Raw genomic sequence first — 25,647 nt, 5'->3', positions numbered from 1 at the left:
AACTATCCAAAGCATTAACATCAAATGCATATGCGCTAACATACAAAACAAAATTGAAAAAATTCAAAATAGTCTCACACACGTCGAAAAGCAAGGAAAATTGTACAAGTTGCAAAAAAGCTCAGGATAAGGTACATACCAGATAACCATAGTTAGGAGGTCACTAATATCATCAAATGCACTCAAATCGATGGTTCTCAAATAGAATCACCATTTTGCCACCTCACCAATGACAATTCTCTCCACAAGATGACAAGGATGCAAATGAGATTAAAATTAACTTTGGTTAATTTTATATTTACCATTTGGAAGGGTAATTAATGCTTTTAAATGGGGCAGTTTTATTTATTTTTCATAAATGAATTTCATTAAAGGACATTTTCAATAATCATGAGATCAATCGCTTATCCAAAATTTTCAACAATTTCACGATCAATCTCCCAAGGGGGCACACAATCAGGATTTTTATCTCCATTAGGCACATTATCAAGACTTGATTTAATCTTTGAAACAATGTTGTCTCGACATCATTTCAAAGAGGGGAAAAATATATACATATTAAAATGGCTATGAGCGATTAAATAAATATTTTATATTTATTTAATAATTATTCTTCTATTAAATAGTTAATTTGAAAAGATTAATTTATTTAATTCATTTCATGTCTTTCTATTAATCAATTTAATTGAAATATTTTATTAATTAATTCATTTATCCTTTTCTTCTAACCAACTAATTAAATATCTAATATTTAATGGTTATTCCTCTATCCTATAGTCTCAATTATTAAATGATTTCTTAAATTATTTAATTTCATTTTCGACCTCATCTTCCATTTGCACTTCATCTTTCCTTTTCCAACCCATCCATCATGTGGCTAAATTAATTCAACAAACTTAAATAAATAAAACATTTATTAGCCACTTATCTTCAACTTCCAAAATAAATGAAACATTGTGTATGTACACATATTTCCTAACCTTCACATCCCTATATCTTAGGAAGGACTTGATTCCACTTGTCCTCTCATGCCTAAATCTTCTCCAACCATCCCTAGATTCCTTGAGTCAGCAACCCAGTCAAAGTGAGATGAGTGACACTTGTCTTCTCTTTCCCCCTTTCTCTCAACCTTCACCTTTGCTCACAACCATCCAAATTTGCAGATCTGATCATGACCGTTGATCTATGCCACATCATCTTATCCTCTCAAAGTCCACAAATGTAGGAGTTTGAGTTGAGAAAGAGTTAGTCTTCAAGTGAGTTTTCAAGTCAACAATTTGAGAAAGCTTATGCATCCGTGAGTTTTAATCTTAAAGAAATTTAGCATAATCATTTAGCTTTAAATCATTTGCATTGCATATCATAGTATTAGTTAACTATTAGTTATTAGTCCATTCTTCATATGCCATCTTGGAAGCTACCAATGCTTGTTTGAGAGCACATCATTTGCAACCAGGAAAAGTGGAGTTGGGACACAATGAGACTTAAATCATGAAGGTAAAAATAATATTTTTATTTTAATATTCATTTCATGTAGTTTCATTGGTTGAGTTTGGATTTCCTGTAGCATTTCCTTTGTATTTTGTGAAACTAACATGTTGTAGGTAGTATTCTGAGGATGAAATTCAAGTCGACACAGTACCCACAAATATTTGTACTTTTTGAAGTACGCCCTATTAGGAGCTTATAATATGCCATGTTAGGAGTCACCCGGTTAAGGGATTTGGATGTGCAACCCAGTTAGGAGCTTAATGACATGTTAGGATCAACCTCATGAGAGGATTCACCACTCTTTTTGATAGCTACCTTCTAACGGGATTTACAAGATTAAGGCCTGTCAAGACCTACCCGATTAAGGGATTTAATCTGTTGAAATTGTGAGGAAACAACAATGAAAAAGCAATCTATTACTTGCACTTCTTAGCTTTCTAAATCAAATACAATTATGCTCCACTATCTACAGCTCTCAGGCAGATCTCACTCTTCACTGGTATGGCTTTACACTCTTCTCTAAGACCACTGACACAATGAACATGAACTAAGCCAACATAAATAATGCTTTTCATTAGGTCGGCCACTAAACCCTAAATTACATCATGAATTACAATACAGTTAATCAAAGATCATATTTGATCAATATCTAGATCATTACAACAAATTATAATGCAATATCAATCATTTATTGATCGTAACCCATCACAACAATCTCAATCTGTAACAAAGTCAAAGCCTTAAAACACTCTTCTAATCATTTCGCCATTTCCCAATAAATTCACTTTCCAAACATGCCAAAACATCTTTCAAACACTTCATGTAGTTTGTGCCACATTATCATCAACATATAAACTTGATTTCGATCACCGCCATACCAAAAATCATTACTGGTTTGATGATTTCTTCACCGGTTCTAAAATCCTACTAAAACCCTGGTAAAAATTCATCAAAAATTAGAAACATGCCTTCTGATAGTCATCACAAGATTCAATTCCGGTCAAATACTCATTAGCATGATAAAAGCTTACATTCCAAACCACAAATCACCACTCATCACCAATCATCCGCTTCAAGTAAAACATCTCTGCATATACTGGTTAAATTCCTATTTCAAAGTCTTCTGTATATTGCCAGTCTTTGGTAGACTTAATCACTTAGATGACAAACCAAACATCAGATAAAATCATTAATCATCAGTTGCCATAAATGACAACACAAATAACTAATCAAGTCATCTAATCATAAAATCTCAATCTCTTTATCACAAATAGTCCTCTATCCTCTACCGGTTCAGTCATCAATCTTTAACTACATCACCTTAGCTGCATCAGTTATGCCAATCATGCCAACAAATTTATCAATCTTTTCAACCTAATAAGGGAGATCGAGCAAGGAGAAGGAAGATTATATATCATCTCCAACATCTACCACCTGCAGAACAACTGAGAGGAATGTCTATCTATGTCATGAAGCCCAAAAGTTGAATGTCTTTTTCCTGTCAGTTGGTTACCTAGTTTTTGATATTGTAAAAGGCCCGAAGCTTGTTGCATCCTCATATTTTCTATAAGAGAATAATAGGGCCTTATTTTGGAGCTCCTTCCTCAAGACAAAAAATAAACAATCTACTTAATTTAGAGAAGCTTGTGTGTTGTTGTAATATTCACCAAGGGTGAATGGTATGAAACATTGTTCATAAATTTTGCAGTGCAATATTGTGACTCAATGTCATGTCCTACTTGCAGTAAAATTTTGCAAAGGATATGTGCACATGTTTTGCTTTTTATATATAAACATCTTGAAATCTAATTTAATGATTTCTAAGTTGTTTCTTTATGCTTGTTATCTAAAATCTTATATGAATCAATGAAATCAAGGGTTTTGGGTTCATATCTCTTCATTGTGTTGAGTTTAAATAAATTTCAGCTTCTTCTAAAGTAAAGGATTAAATTTGCTATTTTTATTCAAAAGAATTATATGTAGAGAGCAAGTATTGAGATAAAATTATGAAATTCATTTCATGCTATGACTGATATCTAGTATCAATCATACTTGTAGTGTCATAAATTGTACACCTTTTCTAGGGTGGTACACTTTTCACACTTAGGTTAGCACCCACCTTAGTGTGTCTTGCATCATGAATTTGTAAATTTACCTTTAAGCATTTAATTAATTAATCTAATTAAATCTAAAGTCATGTTTCATCACTCTACATGTTATAAAGTTGGGCCTTTTACCCTAAGCATGCCCCTTTCCATTTTATTCCTCCAATAAATCATTTTATCATAACCCTAATTATGTCATATATTGATCTTTTAGGCCCGATTTCACATATCAAAACATCTTGAAATCAATTGTAACTTTGGGATTCACTCTAATATTATCATATCTAACGACCCCAAAAATTTGGTGAAAATTTGGTCGAATCGTGGTGGGAATACACATGGTCATCTTTTTTCCTAAAATTTTGGGAGAATAATCCTATGATATAATAATTCTCAACCCCAAAAGATTGGCGGGAAATTAAAATCATATTTTGGCCTAAACATGAAATTAAGATCCAGGGTTTCATACTTAAGAGCTCTCTTTCTTCATTTGAAGGGGTCTTCTTCTAGGAATCTAAGAGAAGTTTTTTGGAGCATAAAGAGCCTTCTTTGTAGAGAAAGAGTAGATACTTGAAGTATTAAACAAAATTCAATATTCATCCATCAAACATTCATCAATCATCATTTCATCAATTGGGGTTTTTTGAAGATGTAGGAGAACAATAAAAGATCACCGACTGAAGATTGGCTTGTACCTCTCCCCTGGGGTTGGATATGGTTTCATCTTGTTTTCATGCCTTTTCATAAGATTCATTTTGATTCATATTCATGCTTTAGATCACTTTGCATCATGGATTTAGAGCATTTACTTTGTCAATTATAAGCAATTAGGGTTGCTCTAGATTGTTTGCTTTCATTTTAGGATCTTGCACACACACAAGGTTCTTGCACACACATTTTCAGTACATTATCAGATATTCGTGGAGGTGGAAATTTCCAACATAGGGGTTTGACTAAGGAAAAACTCTATATAGACACCCAAAACCCTATTTTGCAGCTTCAGATATAGGTTTAGATCCGAGCGTCGTTAAAAGTTGCGGGACCAGAGGAGCAAATACAAACAATTTTTAGATGCAAATTTCATCATAAACCCTAAAGATAGGGGTGTGGCACTCTCATCCTACCTAGGATAGGGGTGTTGCACCTTGGTCCTACCCTCTGTCAGTAGGATTTGTTAGAACAATGTCTTGCAGGCTTCAAAACCTATCTTGTCAGTTGCAACTCCAAAATTGCAAATTCAGGATAGTGGCGTGGCACCCTTGTCTTGGACATTTTTGCTTAGATTTTAGACATAGGTGCACCTCTAATTTTTCCTTCTAGTCTGTACTTTTTGGCAGTATATCAATTTCCTTTGAACTGCATTTCCAGATTAGGGTTTGCTTGCTTACTTGCATCCTAGGTTAGATTGCATCTTTGAATCATTCCTCTCTCTCATTTATAGAAAAGGAATAGAAAACCTAAGAGGAAATCCTTGAATCTCTCTTCCACACAAGAAGTAGCCCTAAGTGTGTCACCTCCCTAGGCTCTTTTGTATTCCATGAGTGTGTATGAGAGTGGGATCAGGGTTTCCATACGCAGTCTCACTTTTTCTCCTACACATCTTTGGTGAACCCGATGTGAATCCAATTGCATTTTCATTACATTGAATTGATAGATCTAGACTTGGTATCTTTTCATTTTACTTTATAAACATAAAATTCCAAAAAAAAATGGTGGAAAAATTCAAGAAAAAAAAAAGTGATTTTCCTTTATTTGCTTGCAATATTGTGTGTTTAAATTTCATTTCAATTCTCATTTCAAAATGTTAGATTTTTATTTGCAAGATTTTCATGCTTTTGATGATGTATGCAATTTTGTTTATTATGAGTTTAGTAAGGATGAATTAGATGAAGCTCTATATGTGTTTTTGAATCCTAAGCCTTCTATACCCTCATTTTGCCAAAAACTAATCAACCTTGTTACTATGGAATTTCATGGTGATGAGAAAGATAAGTTGAATGATTCCTCTCATGGGTACATTCCTATCAACTCCTCCACTAAATCTAATGACATGGTTGACCTTCACAATTCCCTTTATGAGGTCATGTCTCCTTTTGAGTCCAAAGATAAGCCTTTCAATCACTATGATCATGCTTTATTGGATGATGCCCTTGATGACTTTATGTCTTTTCCTAAACCTTCAAACAAGAATAATGCATCTAAAAGGTTAATCAATATGATCAATGTGAATGAACATATCAAACCTCTTTTTGTAGTCCAAGGTGCTTATCCTTCTCCAACTTCACCTCTTCCTAATCAACCTCTTTTCATGGTTCAAGGTGGATATAGTCATGATTCCTTTAGTACTCCAAACAAACCCATCATTATAGTTCAAGGAAGGAATCCCACTAAGAGTCCTTATAGCTATGCTAAACAACTGACTAAGGAGAGTTATAATGTAGTTTCGCATACCTATAATATGAGAAACAATAGGCACTATGACCTAATTGAACAACTTAAAGCTACTCTTGCCAAGATATCCCTCTGGGATTTGATTCAAACTTCTTCAACCCATCATGTAATTCTACAAGATGCATTGAAAACATTAAATGTCCCACCTAGAGTGATATCTAATAATATGGCTTCCTTGATTAATTCTATCACAATACCTAAGGCTCAGATTGTATTTATACAAGATGAGCTACCCTCTAGTGAAATTCAACAACAATATGATCCTTTGATGATCGTGGTTATTATAAATGATACTGCAATCAAGCGAACACTAGTGGACAACGATTCTGGCCTTAATGTTTGTAGCATTAACTTATTGCATAAGATCAATGTTGATACATCTCTTATTAAGCCCGATTCTCTTACTATCCGAGGCTTTGACAATATTGCTAAATCTTCATTAGGTATCATTACCTTGCCTTTTAAGGTAGGTCATGTTACTTTACCCATGCCTATCCATGTCATGTCTGGAGAATTAACGTATAACTTGTTGCTAGGGCGACCTTGGAGAAATAGCATACAAGTTGTCCCCTCTACATTGCATAGGCAGATTAAATTCATTTACAACAATAAAACATATACCTTTCTAGGTGACACAAGTCTCCAGTCTTGTCTACAAACATCAAGTTCTAAATCCTCTTCAATTGGTTCTTCCCCAATTGTCTTAGTTTCCTCTAAAGCTTTTATTCCTACTAATGTGACCGTTTCATCAAACTTATCTCCTACATCCGAATTGATTCCCAATTATTCCTCAAGTGAACCTAAGATTCTTGAGAGAGAATCTTCTTAGCTTGATTATAGTACTAAAAATACCTTTTCTCCTGAGAAGGTTCTTGTAGAAGATGATTGGGGATCCCTTGATTTCAATCCTACTTTCATAGGGGAATACTAAATTCCCCTAGAGAAACTAAGGTGAAATCTGCTTTGTCTGGGCCATTGAGTAATAACTTTGTGGTGGCTTCCCTGACTTCGCGTCCCATTTCCAACCTAGAGGAATTTGACTCTTCGCTTTATCAAAATCCTCCTTCTTTTGTAGAAATGGGTAATCTTTATGGTACTGGTTTTCACATCCTAGCTAGATGCGGATACAATGGTAATGGGTGTGGTGCTTAAGAATAGGGGATCAAGGCTCCCTTGGAAAACAACTTCCATGATATGACATTTGGGCTTGGTTATGATCCTTTTAAGCGTACTAAAGCCTCTAAGAGATCATTTATTAGTGTTAATATCATTTCTGCTTCTCTCTCAATAAAATATCCAAAGTATATTGATTGTGACTCTTCTAGTGTCCTTGCTTGAGATGTTTTTCATAATGATGATTCCTTGGCCGAATTCTTAGGAGCTTATGACAACCTTCCTCGTTATCACCATAATCGTGGCTTTCCCTATTGTTTAAATGCAGAAGCTTACTTTGGGAAGGAAAGAAATAATAATGAGATAGTTAAAGGATTTCCTCAGTTAAAAGACGCTCCTCAACAATGCAATCTCCTAATAAGTGACACTATTGATATCAGGATAGATCATTATGTTGAAGATAAAATCATTAAGATAGGGAAATGTCTTGATGAAGAAGATCAAAAACAATATCTGAGTTATTACTTGAATTTCCTGAAATATTTGCTTGGATATACTTTGATATGCCTGACATAGATCCTAATATTGTCACTAATAACATTGTCCTAATTCTTGATGCTAAGCTTGTGAAACAAAAGATTTGAAAGATTCACCCTAAAGTAGCATTACTTGTTAAAGTTGAGATTGAAAAGTTGTTGGATGTTGGATTCATCCATCCTATCGATTATTCCCCATGGATTTCAAACATTGTGGTTGTCGCTAAGTCTGATAATAAGATTAGGATGTGTACAAACTTATGTGATCTAAACAAATCCTCTTTAAAAGATGATGTCCCTCTCCTGAATATCAATATGATAGTGGATTTCATAGCAGGTCATGCCTTATTATCCTTCATGGATGGTTTCTCTCAGTATATTCAAATCTTTAGTAATCCTCAAGATCAATACAAAACTAATTTCACCACCCCTTGGGGCACGTTTTATTGGGTTATGATGCCTTTTGGATTAAAAAACACAAGTGCAACCTATCAGCGTGCTATGACTCTCATCTTCCATGACTATATGCATAAGACCTTAGAAGATTATGTTGATGATATCTTAGCTAAATCCATTCTTCATATAGATCATGTGAAGATCCTTCACCAAATATTTGAGAGAAATTGTAAGTATAACATGCACTTGAATCCCCGAAAGTGTGTGTTTGGTGTGGATAGTGGAAAACTATTAGGGTTCATAGTTTCACATCATGGAATTAAGGTGGATACAAATAAAATAGATGCTATTGTTAACATTCCACCTCCTAAGAATGTCTCCCAATTAAAAAGTTTGTATAGAAATATCCAAGCTATTCGTAGGTTTGTTTCTCAACTTACGGATCGTACCTTTCCTTTCACTCAATTGCTTAAAAAGAATACCATTTTTCAATGGAATGAGGATTTTCATCAAGCATTTGAAGACCTAAAAGTTTATTTGGCCAATCCTCCTGTTCTTCAACCCATTGACCCTTCTAAACCCTTTTTTCTATACACAGTTGCTTCCCTTCATGCTCTTGCAACTTTATTGGCACAATGTGATAAGGATGGTAGAGAATGTTTGGTTTATTATATAAGTTGTACTCTACTCAATTATAAAGCTCGATATTCTGTGATAGAAAGACAGTGCCTTGCTTTGGTCTTCGCAACCAAAAAGTTGAGGCATTATCTCTTGAATTTTGAGGTGCATGTTATCATTAAGTTTGACCCTCTCAAGCATCCTTTCTCTAAAACTAACCTTTCTGGATGCTTATCTAAGTTGGTTATGATGTGGACCGAGTTTGACCTTAAGTTTGTCTCACAAAAGGCAATAAAGGGTCAAGCATTGACTGACCACCTAGCTGACGCTCCTTCACCCTTCACCCTACCTAATCTAGAGTCCTTTCTTGATGAATATATTTTTTCTACTAAGGTTTATGAGACTTGGGAATTGTACTTTGATGGCTCTAGGTGTCGTACAAGATCGAGGGCAGGGGTGGTCTTAATTTATCCTAAGAAGAAACCTATCCCTTTATCATATAATCTCAATTTCTTATGTACCAACAACATGGTTGAATATGAGGCCCTTATGGCTGGAATTAAAGCAACCTTAGCATTGAATGTGAAGCATCGACATATTTATGGAGATTCTCAACTAATTATAAGACAAGTAACAAGAGTTTATCAAGCTAAGCAAGACAAATTGTCACAATATAGAGATCTAGCTATATCCTTGTTACAAAAGTTTGATTCTTATACCATGGAACCTATCCCTCAAAAAGATAATCAACATGCCGATGTGATGGCAGATGTGGCCTCTCTTGTGTCTTTAGAGGACCCCTTGATAGATCTTAAATTCACTATTCACAACTCCACTACCTTGACTATTGCTGATAATCCTAGTGATGTGGCATAATGTTGTATTATTAATTCTGATGAAGGGTACTTGCATATTATGTGATATTTGAGTGATGGTACCTTTCCTGACTCTTTGAATAAAAATGTTAGGGCCAGGATTCACAAATTGGCCGCAAGATACATTATCCTTTCTCACGTCCTTTATAGGAGGGGTTATAATGGTCTTCTTCTCCTCTATCTCAACAAAGCCAAAATCTCTATTTCCCTTGAGGAAGCACATTCAGGTGCTAGTGGGGGGAATTTTGGGGGTGGATCCTTAGTTCAAAAATTGTTCCGAATGTGATATATTGGTAGACCATGGAAAAGGATTCCTTCACATTTGTTAAGAAATGTCATCAGTGTTAGCAACATAGCTATTTAATTCATGCCCCTGCCCAAGGACTTAGATCTCAAGTAGCATCTTGACCCTTTTCTACATCGGGTTTGGATCTTATTGGTAAAATATCTCCTCCTTTGTCTCAAGGACATACTTCATCATAACTGCAATCGATTACTTTACAAAGTGGGTGGAATTTGTTCCTCTTCAATCCACTACCACTGAAGTAATTTGTCAATTCATTTTGGAAAACATTATTTCTTGATTTGGAATACCTTCTGCCTTAGTTTCAAATAATGGAACACCATTTAAAAATAAGGATGTGAAGAAGTTTCATGAGAAATATCATATTCAACATAAATTTTCTACACCTTATTACCCTCAATCAAATGGTCAAGATGAGTCTTCGAATAAGATAATTGAACAAATTCTTTGAAAGACGGTGAACAAGCATGGTAAGGATTGGCATACTCAATTAACCTATGCTCTTTGGGCCTATCAGACAAGTGTACATGTTGCTATGGGTTGTACTTGTTGGCATTGTGTTGTCATTGATGTCAACCATTATAGGATGGCTACCAGTATAAGAGATGTATGTGTAGAACTATCATGGATGCATACCGGATGTGATATCTTTGATATCACCTTGTGTTGCAGGTCACCGATAAGAGAGAGAATGTCATTCAGTGTAATGACCATTGGAGTCACAATGGAGTCACCAGTGCACAAGTTAGTGTCTGACTTGTGTGGAAGATATGGACAGGAGACCAATATGATATAACAATCGGTAAATGATGACATCTGTGAGTGGGAAAGATGTTGGGCTGGTGTTCATGATGAAGAAGCAGAATTTTATCAAGAATCACATCAACACTAGAGGAGAAGGATGTATAGGTCACTGATATGCTATGTGGATGCAAAATAGTAGGACTTTCACCAGATAAAGATGCAGTCACCAATTGAAGAGAAGATTGACAATGAGTGTGCCCAACCAGATCACATGTGCCCGTTTGAAGATATGTTGCACAATAGGGATGCCACATGAGTACATTGTAGGATGCAAATGACAAGGATCCACTCCCACGGGTAAGTGGAGCTTATCTCCTATTATGCATGGAATGCATCATAGTTCTGTGAGATAAGATATAAGAGTTAAAGGAAGGTGTTTGAAGGCTCACACTAGATCTGCTGGTGAAACAAAAGGATGCCTTAAGTGCATTAAATCAAGGATATCCACTTGACTAACATAGAAGGCATGATGAGTTTCTAGGACAGATGAAGAGTGATGGTTTTGTCACTTTGACAAATTGGTTAGATGATGTTCGGTCTGATGATGAAGAAGGAAAGGTTGAGCAACTGCAGATAGAGAGTGCAACTGGCATGCAGATGCCTCAGATGGAAACAATTGAAGGTTAATGACATGGTGTCATCAAGGGGTTTACCGATATATAAGTCCACCAGTAATGTGGACAAAGTGCAAATGCAGAAGACTCCCATTTGATGAAGAAGTGCATAAGGTAGGTTAGCAAGAGTGTTGACCAGTTGAGTGTTCCACTAGAAGAGAAGTAGAGTGCAAGGTTGACAACAAGACGGTTCAAGGTTTAACCGACAGGGTTAGTAGCCTGGTAGATAAACTCAGTAATGGAGTTGGTTGGTGATCCCATCCTTACCAACACAAATGACCTAGAAAAGGTGGATGCCGACATAGGGGCCACATGGATCTGAAGTGGCATGCATGCACAGGTCAACATGTTGAGTTGGAAAAGTGTCAGGTGGCGAGGAAGAAGGTAACCGGTTGACACTTATGTTGACTATGAGATTCACGGGATGAACAATAGAGGTTTTCAGCTCGAGGTCAAACAAACAACAGAGATCTAGAACAGACTAGTTGAGAAGATCGAGGCAAGTGAAGGAAACCATGAAGCCATTCTTGGTGATCGACCAAGAAATCCATTGATAGGTTAAAAGAAGGATGCTAAAAATAGAAGGCATGTTTTGGAAGGCACGACAATGTCAAGGTTGATTGATGCATTCTAGTTTATCAATCTAAGTGATCAGATCTGATGAGATCTGATTGGATTTGGTTTGCCTCTAGGTCAATGAGGAAACCCTAACCGCTCAAAATTTAAATTGTCTTTTGGTGGTAAAACCAATTTATAAATATGCAAGCCAAAATTGATGAAGGTTGTTGCTGAATGAAAAAGTGTTTCTGCATGTGAGAGGAAATTAGTCCAGTGCTCACCAAGAAGAAGAAGAAGAGACTAAGTGTGAGGAAGAATAGGGTTGAAGTGTTCTATCAAAAATAGTGAGGTAACCGATAGTTAGCCACTGGGTCTGACAAAAGAGAGAACCGATAGTGACCATACCGGCAAATAAGAGTTGTAGAAGATTGAAGAGCAGGCAAGCATAGAACTAGCAGAGTGTAGTACTAGTGGAGAGCAAAGGTGTAGCAGAGAGAAGGCAGAATCAGCATAGTGTAGAACCAATAGAGTGTAGAATAGGAAAAGAAGGAGAAGAGAGCGAAGCAACAAGGATGCAATAGAGAGCAAGCTGCAGGAGAGAGGTGAGCAGAGGACCGACTCTGAATTGGTAAGCAAAGAATCGATAAAGGGATTTGCAGAAGAGTTACAAAATTCATTTGTATCAAGACTATTACTTTTGTATTTGAATATAATCAAAGTAAACCATTGAGTTGGAGCTCAGTGCATTGGTTGGTGCTCTAAATCAGGAGTTGGTGTCCTAAATCAGGGGTTTGTGCTCCTTGGGTTGGTGCCCTAAACATTATAATTAGATATTCATTCTAAGGCTAGACTAGAGTAGTAGACTCCAACAACATTTCCCACTGAGGGTTTTCCCATCTTAGGTTTTCCTTGTATATGCTAGTGTTATGTGATGTCCCCTTTATGTGTGAGTGCATTTGTGATAGTCTCCCATCTAACTGATAAGTTTGTTTCCTATTAGATCCATTAACTGGTCTACTCATATAGGATAGATAAAGGGAAAAGTTTGCAAACCATTGATTAATCCCCCTCTCAGTGGTACATTGTGTCTAACAATTGGTATCAGAGCCCTAGGTTCTTGGTTGATAAGCTTTCTCTAGCTTGGGTAGATTCTGGCTTAAGGACACAATTGTTTGTTTAGTATCAATCCCTGTTCCGATTTTTGATGGTTTAAACTGTTCCATTTGGAGTTGTAGAATGGAAGTCTACTTGTCCTCCCTAGGGTTTGATATGTTGATGTTTGTTGTAAATGGATGCCCTAGTAAAGTCAGTCCTGACACCGATTATGATGCAGAAAGAAGAAACCAGTGTAATCATGCAATAATGAAGGCTATACTCTGTGGGTTATCAGATGATGTCTCCTCATAGGTGGATAGATGCAGATCGACAAAGAGCTTATGGGACGGACTTAAGAAGCTCTATGGAAATGAGCCTACTACTATAGAACTGGTTTGTGAAGATAGGATGAGAAATACATTTAATGTATCTGCAGATGATGAAGGCAGATTTGCTAGCAGCCGCAACAATGATGATGAAGGAACCCACCTCTTCATGGCTCAAGAATCAGAAGATGAGGCACACATCTAAGACTGATCATGCAGATCACTCTTACTAAAAATATGTGTTTTACAATGATAGTGAAGGTGAAGAAGAAGAGGAAGCGAAGGTTGATCTTGAAGGAGAACTTGTAAATGCACTTGAAGAACTCAGTAGAGTAAGAAATGAATACAAGTTATTCAAGAATTCTACTATAGTGGAGTTGAATCAATTGATCAAATTCCTTGAAGAAACTGATAAATGTGTCTCAGAGTTAAAGAATGAACAAAAAGATACCAAGGAGTGTAAAGATATAGCATCTAAGCTAGAAGTAAAAGATAAAGTGTCAGGTGGTGAGGAAGAAGGTAACCGGTCAACATTTATGTTGACTATGAGATTCACGGGATGCACAATAGAGGTTTTTTGCTTGAGGTCAAACGAACAATAGAGATCCAACACTGACTAGTTGAGAAGATCAAGGTAGGTGAAGGAAACCATGAAGCTATTCTTGGTGATCGACGAAGAAATCTGTTGACAGGTTAAAAGCAGGATGCTAAAAATAGAAGGCCTGTTCTGGAAGGCAAGACAATGTTGAGGTTGATTGATGCATTGTAGTTTATCAATCTAGGTGATTAGATCTGATGAGATCTGATTGGATTTGGTTTTCCATGAGGTCAATGAGGAAACCCTAACCACTCAAAATTTAAATTGTCTTTTGGCAGGAAAACCAGTTTATAAATATGCAAGCCAAAATCGATGAAGGTTGTCACTGAATGAAAAAGTGTTGCTACATGTGAGAGGAAATTAGTCCAGTGCTCACCAAGAAGAAGAAGAAGAGACTAAGTGTGAGAAAGAATAGGGTTGAAGTGTTCTATCGCAAACAGTGAGGTAACTGATAGTCAACCACTGGGTTTGACAAAAGAGAGAACTGATAGTGACCATACCGGCAAATAAGAGTTGCAGAAGATTGAAGAGTAGGCAAGCATAGAATCGACAGAGTGTAGTACTGGTGGAGAGAAAAGGTGTAGTAGAGAGAAGGGAGAATTGGCATAGTGCAGAACCAGTAGAGTTTAGAACAAACAAAGAAGGAGAAGAGAGCAAACCAACAAGGATGTAGCAGAGAGAAAGCTGTAGTAGTGAGGTGAACAGAAAACCGACTTTGAATTGGTAAGGAGAGAACTGATAAAGGGATTTGCAGAAGAGTTACAAAATCCATTTGTAACAAGACTATTAATTTTGTATTTGAATATAATCAAAGTAAACCACTGAGTTGGAGCTCTGTGCATGGGTTGTGCTCTAAATGAGGGGTTGGTGCCCTAAATTAGGGGTTTGTGCTCCTTGGGTTGGTGCCCTAAACATTATAATTGTTGGTATTTTGGATATGTTGACATGGTTTTGTCATTGATGTCAACACCTATCATCACTTGTCAACACTTATCAACACTTGGAGATCTTTGGTTATGTTCACTGGCAAGTCAGGGACTTATGCACAGTCACCAGTATTTGGTTCACTGATAGATTATATTGTTCACCGGCACTTGGAATGACTTGGAGACTACTTGGTTATGTCAAAGACATTATTTGATCACTTGGTTTTGGGGATCTCGTTATTGGTTTATTCGGGTTTGCATATTTGTTGTTACCAGCAAATAGGTCCAGGATATGCACCGACAGACATATCTATTCCAAATCAACACGACACGTTATGGAGATGATTTATTATTATTGTAAATGCATTGAGCTGACATCATGCATTCGATATTGATTTATTTGTAATTGATTTTATTTTAATATCTTTTAGTGGGCCGACCTATTCAATTGGTCTTAGGTTATGGTATAAATGTAAGATCTCATTTGTGAGATTGATAAGCGATTGGAAAAAGAATTGTAATAAGGTATATGCTAAAATAAGCAGAGCTATACACACAGACATCATTTAAAGGTTAAAAGAAGGTTTTTGTGAAGGCATTCAGAACTAAACCGGTATTGAATCAAGCATATGAAGATTCTATTTTATGCAGTATATGATCATTGGATTTAACCATCCAATTGTAGTCAGTGTGACTCTCATTTTGTGATTGAGCAGTGAGCTCTAGGTAGTTGGCCTTTCTGCATGTGTAGAATCCATATTGTACACACATACTATCTGCAGTAGTATCATTTGATTGTGGGTAAGGCTTCCCACCGTGGTTTTTCCCCTTACAGGGTTTCCACATACAAATATTTATGTTATGTGTTGTGGATGTTATTGTCTTTCTATTTCATGCATTAATCTTTACCGATACTGCAATTAACTGATAAAACTATCTACCGACATAAAGTTTGGTTTACCTTTCATTAAGCATTAAGTTTTGGTTAAGTTAATTTTGGTTGAATTTATTAGACAACTGATTAACCCCCCCCCCCCCTCTTAGTTGTCTCTGGGATCTAACAATTGGTATCAAAACTTAGTCCTCTTTTTGGAGAAGTTTAACAACTTGAGGAGATCCAATGTCTTCTAGCTATTTCAGGAAGGACAGTCTGAAACTTGATGGAACTAACTATGGCATATGGAAGATCGGGATGGAGACACATTTGAATTGCATTGGAAAGGACATATAGGATGTTACAAAGAATGGCTATACTTCTCCTACTCATGGTCAACCTAATCCACCAACCTTGGCTAAAGATGAAGAAAATGATTGCAAAGCAAGAGAAGCACTTTTGAGCGTATTGTTAGATCAACAAGTCATGGGATTATTAGACAGATCTACTGCTAAAGCTATTTGGGACAAAGTGGAAACATTGAATGAAGGAGATTCCACAGTCAAAATTGCAAAACTTGAATGCTTCCGGGTCAGGTATGAAAGTCTGAAAATGGAAGAAGAAGAAATAATTTATGCTTTTATGGAAAGAGTAAATGAAATTGTTTTGGGTACAATATTGTGGAGGAACCTTAAGTGAAAATGAGATTGTTTCTAAAGTTTTAAGATCTTTGCCACCGGCATATAAAATGAAAGTTACTGCTATAAATGAATTGAGAACAATGCCTAATGCATCAGTATCTAGAGACACTTTGCTTGGAAAACTTTTAGCTTTTGAACTTGAAGAATTTGGTCCTGTTACTATTATTAAGACATATCTAGCTTTCAAGGCATCATCATCATCTGTAGGATCATCATCATCATCTAAGAAATCTGATTGGAAAGCCTTCTATGCAAGAGAACTTGAAGAAAGCAGGAGAGAAAATGAAGAACTTGAAGAACTTGAAGCACTATTTGCAAGGAAAATGCCTAAAGGTCCAATTGGAAGTAAGTATGAAGGTAAAGCACCCTTTAAATGTTTTAACTGTAATAAGATTGGTCATATGGCTTCTAGATGTCCTGATAGACATGCAAGATTAAGAGAAGAAACTAAAAGAACATATAAGCCTAACCCTGATTATGAGAAATACAAGTTTAAGAAGAATAGATACAAATATTGTTATTATGCTGATGAAGGAGTTACTGATGATTCTGATGAGGAATCGATAGACAATGGATGGGCTTTTATTGCTATAACAGAAGATCAACCAGCACCTATTGTTCAACTGGTAGAGCAGGCCTTGGCAGCTAAAGTTGAAGATACAGATGAATGGACTATTGATTCAAGATGTTTACATCACATGACTGGTGATAAGAGTAAATTCTTAACCTTTCAGGAATACAATGGAGGTCTAGTAATATTTGGAGATGATAAAGCTTGTTTGATCAAAGGAAAAAGCACTATATCTTTTGATGGTAAGGACAATACTAATAATGTTTACTATGTTGAAGGTTTGAAGCACAATCTTTTGAGTGTTGGTCAATTAGTTGAGAAAGGATTTCAGTTACAATTCAAGAATGGTAAATTTAAATTCTTCAACAGAACTGGTTTGGAAATTGCCACCAGTAATCAGACTAGAGGTAATATCTTTCATTTGAACAACAATGAGAAAGCATGTTTGATTGCACATATTGATGAAATTTGATTATGGCATAAGAGACTTTGTCATAGAAATTTTGATTGCATTGTGAAAATCAGAACCACTAAGGCAGTAAGAGATTTACCTAAGATTATTAAACCTCACAATCCGGTATGTAAGGAATGTCAATTTGGAAAGCAAGTTAGAGAAACTTTCAAGAGTATTCCAGAGAAGTCTAACAATGTTCTTGATTTAATTCATACTGATTTATGTGGTCCAACAAGAACTAGAAGTATACAAGGAGATAGGTATTTTATGCTCATCATTGATGACTATTCTAGAATGTGTTGGGTTACTTTTCTTAGGGAAAAATCTGAAGCATTTGGGAAATTCAAACTACTCAAGGTGATGGTAGAAAATGAAACTAACAAGAAAATCAAATGTTTGAGATCAGATCAAGGAGATGAATTCACATCTAAGGAATTTAATACATTCTGTGAAGTGAATGGGATCAAAAGACAGTTACCAGCACCCCAGACACCCCAACAGAATGGAGTTGTGGAAAGGAAAAACAAAACTATCTTGGATGTAGCCAAAAGTATGATATCAGAAGAAAATCTACCTCATATATACTGGAGAGAAGCCGTCAATACAATAGTTTATACATTCAACAGAGTTCACATCAGAGGTGAAACCGGTAAGACCTCTCATGAACTATGGTTTGGTAATACTCCTCCTCTTAAATATTTCAGAATATTTAGAAGTAAATGCTATATTAGAAGAGATGAGTATATTGGCAAATTTGATCCTAGAAGTGATGAAGGAATATTTCTTGGTTATTTATCTAAGAGCAAGACATATAGATGTTTTAACAACAGATTGTAGAAAATTGTTGAGAGTGCAAATGTGAAGCTTCATGAACAGTTTAGAGGAAATTCAAGGTACATAGACTTTGAACAGACAATAGAGATAATCACAAATGAACCTACTGTGAATACACCGGTACAGAATGGTGATCCAGTTACACTGGCATCATCTGGAGATTCAACAGTCACTGAAGAACAACAAGAAGTAAAAACACCCTGGTATGTAAGATTGAATCATTCTGAAGATCAGATAATTGGAAACAAATTTCAAGGAGTTATGACTAGAGGAAGATTGACAAATGAAGAGGTATGTCTTATTTCTGAAATTGAACCTACATCAATTAATGAGGCATCTGAAGATAAATATTGGATTAAAGCTATGAAAGATGAATTAGAACAAATTGAAAGGAATAACACTTGGTCATTAGTTCCCTGGCCTAAAGACAAAAATGTAATTGGAACTAAATGGGTTTTCAGAAATAAACTTAATGAAGATGGTAAGGTAATTAGAAACAAAGCAAGATTAGTATGTAAGGGATATTCATAGAAAGAAGGAATTGATTACAATGAAACCTTTGCACCGGTAGCTAGAATTGAGGCAGTCAAACTTTTATTGGCTTTTAAAGCACACAAGAACTATAAAGTATATCAAATGGATGTTAAATGTGCGTTTCTGAATGGAGATCTTGAAGAAGAAGTTTATATTGAACAACCTGATGGATTTTATTTGATAGATAACAAAGACATGGTTTGCAGTTTAAGGAAAGATTTATATGGTCTAAAACAAACTCCCAGGGCTTGGTATGCTAGATTGGACAAATATCTTTTAAAGCTTGGATACACTAAAGGTAATGCTGACAACAATCTATACTACAAAGTGACTAATGATGACATCTTGGTTATTGAAGTTTTTGTTGATGATATAATCTTTGGAGGAGAAGATGGGTTGTGCAAAGACTTTTCTAACAAAATGCAGCAAGAATTTGAAATGTCTATGATTGGAGAGATAAAGGTATATTCCTATATCAATCTAAGTACTTGAAGCAATTACTAAAGAAATTCGGCATGGAAAACTGTAAACCGGTAAGAACACCTATGACTACAATTGATAAATTATCTTTGAAGGATGAATCAACACTTGTTAATCCGACTAGATACAAGTCTATGATAGGAGGTTTACAGTATTTGACACAAACAAGACTTGATATTTTCAATGCAGTATGTATTGTTTCAAGATTTCAGAGTAATCCTAAAGAAAATCATGAATCAACAGTGAAAAGGATTTTCCAGTACCTACAAGGCACTACAAATCTTGGTTTATGGTATCCTAGAGATGAAAATTTTGACTTATGTGCATACACAGATGCTAATTGGGTAGGAGATGTGGATGACAGAAAAAGCACCACCGATGAAGCATTTTTTCTTGGTAGCAGACTAATTTCATGGTTGAGAAAGAAACAAAGTTATACAAGTCTATTAATAGTAGAATCAAAATATGTTGCAGCAACAACTAACTGTACACAGGTATTATGGATCAAACAAATGTTGAAGGACATAAAGGTAAAATGCAAGGAACCTATAACTATTTACTGTGATAATATGGCAGAAATTGATATATCCAAGAATCTGGTATTTCAATCTAAAACTTAACATGTTTCTATCAAATTCAATTTTCTGAAAGAGAATGTTGAAGCAAAAGAAGTGAAATTGGTTTATGTGAATACTAAAGAGTAGATTGCAGATATCATTGCCAAGCCTTTGCCTAAGGAAACTTTTGAATATCTCAGAGAGAAGCTTGAGGTTATACCCTCACTGGTAGAGACTTAGATAGTTGATGTTTGTCATCAACCGGCATAATTAACAGAGAAATCTTTTATTCCAGCTTTGATGAGGAGAGCTACTTCTCAGGGGGAGTAGTTAGTATAATAAGTTGGTATTTTGTATTTGAAACTGGTTTTTGTAATGCTTTGGCATTTGATGTCAAAGGGGGAGAGATATTATGGAAAAAAAATTGAAAAATATTTTGGGGAGAGATATCATTTTTGAGAAATTATTCTAGGGGACATAAATTATGTATTTTGATTTCTGGTTAATGATCTCTTTGGGAGATTGTTGGTTTTTGGTTTTTGGCATTTCTGTTTTGCTACTTTGATGGTTTTTCCATCTTGTGTTGCCATCAATGCCAAAGGGGGAGATTGTTGGTATTTTGGATATGTTGATATGGTTTTGTCATTGATGTCAACACCTGTCATCACTTGTCAATACTTATCAGCACTTGGAGATCTTTGGTTATGTTCACCGGCAAGTCAGGGACTTATGCATAGTCACTGGTATTTGGTTCAATGACAAATTATATTGTTCAATGACACTTGGAATGACTTGGAGACTACTTGGTTGTGTCAAAGATATTATTCGATCACTTGGTTTTGGCGATCTGGTTATTGGTTTATCGGGGCTTGCATATTTGCTGTTACCGACAAATAGGTCGAGGATATGCACCGGAAGGCATATCTATTCCAGATCAGCATGACACATTATGGAGATGATTTATTATTATTGTAAATGCATTGAGCTGACATCATGCATCGGATATTGATTTATTTGTAATTGATTTTATTGTAATATCTTTTAGTGGGCCGACCTATTCAAGTGGTCTTAAGTTATGGTATAAATGTAAGATCTCATTTGTGAGATTGATAAGCAATTGGAAAAAGAATTGCAATAAGGTATATGCAAAAATAAGAAGAGCTATACATGCAAACATCATTTGAAGGTTGAAGGAAGGTTTTTGTGAAGGCAATCAAAGCTAAACCAGTACTGAATCTAGCATATGAAGATGCTATTTTATGCAGTACATTACCATTGGATTTAACCATCCAATTATAGTCAGTGTGACTCTCATTTTATGATTGAGCAATGTGCTCTAGGCAGCTGGCCTTTCGGCATGTGTAGAATCCATATTGTACACACATACTATCTGCAGTAGTATCATTTGATTGTGGGCAAGGCTTCCCACTGTGGTTTTTTCCCTTACAGGGTTTCCACGTACAAATATTTGTGTTATGTGTTGTGGATGTTATTGTCTTTCTATTTCATGCATTAATCTTTATTGGTACTGCAATTAACTTATAAAACTATCTACTAGCATAAAGTTTGGTTTACTGGCATTAAGCATTAAGTTTTTGTTAAGTTAATTTTGGTTGCATTTATTAGACAACTGATTCGACCCCCCCCTCTCAGTTGTCTTTGGGACCTAACAATAATCAGATATTCATTGTGAGGTTGGACTAGATCAATAGACTCCAACAACATTTCCCACTGAGGTTTTTCCCATCTTGGGTTTTCCTCATATATGTTGGTGTTATGTGATGTCCCCTTTATGTGTGAGTGCATTTGTGATAGTCTCCCATCTAACTGATAAGTCTATTTCCTATTAGATCTGTTAACCGGTATACTCACATAGGATAGATATAGGGAAAGGTTTCCAAACAACTGATTCATCCCCCTCTTAGTGGTACATTGTGTCTAACAATTGGTATCAGAGCCCTAGGTTCTTGGTTGATAAGATTTCTCTAGCTTGGGTAGATTTTGGCTTAAGACACAATGGTCTATTTAGTATCAATCCCTGCTCCGATTTTTGATGGTTTAAACTATTCCATTTGGAGTTGTAGAATGGAAGTCTACTTGTCCTCCCTAGGTTTTGATATGTCGATGTCTTTTGTAAATGGATGCCCTAGTAAAGTCAGTACTGGCATCGATTATGATGTAGAAAGAGGAAACCAGTGTAATGATGCAACAATGAAGGCTATACTCTGTGGGTTATCAAATGATGTCTCCTCACAGGTGGATAGAAGCAGATCAACAAAGAGCTTATGGGACAAACTGAAGAAGCTCTATGGAAATGAGCCTACTACTACAAAACCGGTTTGTGAAGATGCGATGAGAAATACATTTCATGTATCTGCAGATGATGAAGGCAGATCCGCTAGCAGCCGCAATAATGATGATGAAGGAACCCACCTCTTCATGGCTCAATAATCAGAAGATGAGAGGCACACATCTGAGATTGATCATGCAGATCATTCTTACTGAAAAGATGTGTTTGACAATGATAGTGAAGGTGAAGAAGAAGAGGAAGCGAAGGTTGATCTTGAAGGAGAACTTGTAAATGCACTTGAAGAACTCAGTAGAGTAAGAAATGAATACAAGTTATTCAAGAATTCTACTGTAGTGGAGCTGAACCAATTGATTAGATTCCTTGAAGAAATCTGCTGATAGGTTAAAAGTAGGATGCTAAAAATAGAAGGCGTGTTCTAGAAGGCACGACAATGTCGAGGTTGATTGATGCATTGCATTTTATCAATCTAGGTAATCAGATCTGATGAGATCTGATTGTATTTGGTTTGCCTCGAGGTCAATGAGGAAACCCTAACCGCTCAAATTCTAAATTGGCTTTTGGCGGGAAAACCAATTTATAAATATGCAAGCCAAAATCGATGAAGGTTGTCGCTGAATGAAAAAGTGTTGCTGCATGTGAGATGAAATTAGTCCAGTGCTCACCAAGAAGAAGAAGAAGAGACTAAGTGTGAGGAAGAATACGGTTGAAATGTTCAATCAAAAATGGTGAGGTAACCGGGAGTTAGCCACTGGGTATGACAAAAGAGAGAACCGATAGTGACCATACCGGCAAATAAGAGTTGCAGAAGATTGAAGAGAAGGCAAGCATAGAACCGGCAGAGTGTAGTACCAGTGGATAGAAAAGGTGTAGCAGAGAGAAGGGAGAATTGGCATAGTGTAGAACCAACAGAGTGCAGAACAGACAAAGAAGGAGAAGAGAGTGAACCGACAAGGATACAACAGAGAGCAAGCTACAACAGTGAGGTGAGCAGAGAACTGACTATGAATTGGTAAGTAGAGAATTGATAAAGGGATTTAGGGAATAGTTACAAAATCCATTTGTAACAAGACTATTACTTTTGTATTTGAATATAATCAAAGTAAACCACTGAGTTGGAGCTCGGTGCATGGTTTAGTGCTCCTTGGGTTGGTGCCCTAAACATTATAATCAAATATTCATTGTGAGGCTAAACTAGAGCAGTAGACTCCAACAACATTTCCCGCTGAGGTTTTTCCCATCTTTGGTTTTCCTCGTATATGTTGGTGTTATGTGATGTCCCCTTTATGTGTGAGTGCATTTGTGATAGTCTCCAATCTAACCGATAAGTCTGTTTCCTGTTAGATCTGTTAACCAGTATACTCATATAGGATAGATAAAGGGAAAAGTTTGCAAACCACTGATTCAACCCCCTCTCAGTGGTACATTGTGTCTAACAATTGGTATTAGAGCCCTAGGTTCTTGGTTGATAAGCTTTCTCTAGCTTGGGTAGATTCTAGCTTAAGGACATTGTTAGGTCCCAGAGGCAACTGAGAGGGGGGGGGTGAATCAGTTGTCCAATAAATACAAACCAAAACTAACTTAACAAAAATTAATGCTTAATATCGATAAACCAAACTTTAATGCCAGTAGACAGTTTAATAGTTGATTGCAGTACCGGTAAAGTTTAATGCACAAAATAGAAACACAAATAACAAACACAACACATAACACAATTATTTGTACGTGGAAACCTTGTAAGGGGGAAAACCATGATAGGAAACCTTACCCACAATCAGATGATACTACTACAGATAGTATGTGTGTACAAATGGGGTCCGCACATGTAGAAAGGCCAACTGCCTAGAGCTCATTGCTCAATCACAAAATGGGAGTCACATTGACTACAATTGGTTGGTTAAGTCCAATGATAATTTACTGCTCAAAATAGCATCTTCATATGCTGGATTTAGTACCGGTTAAGCTCTAATATGCCTTCTTCAAACCTTCCTTCAATCTTGAATGATGTTTGCATGTATATCTCTGTTTATATTTGCATATACCTTATTACAATCCTTTTCCACACTCTACCACACAATCTCATAAATGAGATCTTACATATATACCAAAACCTAAGACCAAATGTGTAGGTCGGCTCACTAAGATATTACAATAAAATCAATTACAAATCAATCAATATGAGATGCATGATGTCGGCTTAATGCATTTATAATAATAGTAAATCATCTTCATAACATGTCGTGCTGATCTGGAATAGATATGCTTGCCGGTGCATATCCTTGACCTATTTGTCGGTAACAAAAAATATGCAAACCCGATTAGACCAATGAACAAATCACCAAGACCAAGTGTCCAAACAATGTCTTTGACATAACTAGGTAATCTTCAAGTCATTCCAAGTGTCAGTGAACAATATATCCTGCCAGTGAACCAGATACCGGTGACTGTGCATAATTCACTGATCATGCCGATGAACATAAACAAGAATCCCCAAGTGCTGATAAGTGTTGACAAGTGTTGACAAGTGTTGACATCAATGACAAAACCATATCAACATATCCAAAATACCAACAATCTCCCCCTTTGGCATTGATGGCAACACAAGATGGAAAAACCATCAAAGTGTCAAAACAGAAATGCCAAAAACCAAAAACCAACAATCTCCCAAAGAGATCATTAACCAGAAATCAAAATACATAATATCTCTCCCCAAAAGATAGTGTTTTTCCATAGATATCTCTCCCCCTTTGACATCAAATGCCAAAGAAATACAAAACCAAATTCAATCAGTTCAAAGAACTTATCACAAAATACCAACTTATCAATTTATCCAACTACCCCCCTTAAGAAGTAGCTCTCCTCATCAAAGCCGAAAAAAAGATTTCTCTATTAATTCTGTCGGTTGATGACAATCATCAATTGTCTAAGTCTCTACCAGTGAGGGTATAAATCCAAGATGCTCTCTTAGATATTCAAAATTTTCCTTAGGCAAGGGCTTAGTAAAGATATCTGCAATCTGCTCTTTAGTATTCACATAAACCAATTTCACTTCTTTTGCTTCAACATTCTCTTTTAGAAAATTGAATTTGGTAGAAACATGTTTAGTTTTAGAGTGAAATACTGGATTCTTTGATATATCAATTACTGCCATATTATCACAGTAAAATGTTATAGGTTCCTTGCATTTTACCTTTATGTCCTTCAACATTTGCTTGATCTATAATACTTGTGTACAGTTAGTTGCTACTGCAACACATTCTAATTCTGCTATTGATAAAGATGTACAACTTTGTTTCTTTCTCAACCAATAAATTAATCTGCTGCCAAGAAAAAATGCTTCACCGGTGGTTCTTTTTCTGTCATCTACATCTCCTGCCCAATTTGTATTTGTGTATGAACATAAATCAAAGTTTTCATCTCTAGGATACCATAAACCAAGATTTGTAGTTCCTTGTAGATACTGGAAAATCCTTTTCACTGTTGATTCATGATTTTATTTAGGATTACTCTGAAATCTTGAAACA

The sequence above is a fragment of the Cryptomeria japonica genome, chromosome 7 (assembly GCF_030272615.1).
Source record: "Cryptomeria japonica chromosome 7, Sugi_1.0, whole genome shotgun sequence".
In the NCBI taxonomy this organism is placed as follows: Eukaryota; Viridiplantae; Streptophyta; class Pinopsida; order Cupressales; family Cupressaceae; genus Cryptomeria; species Cryptomeria japonica.
This window is presented reverse-complemented; position numbering follows the sequence as displayed.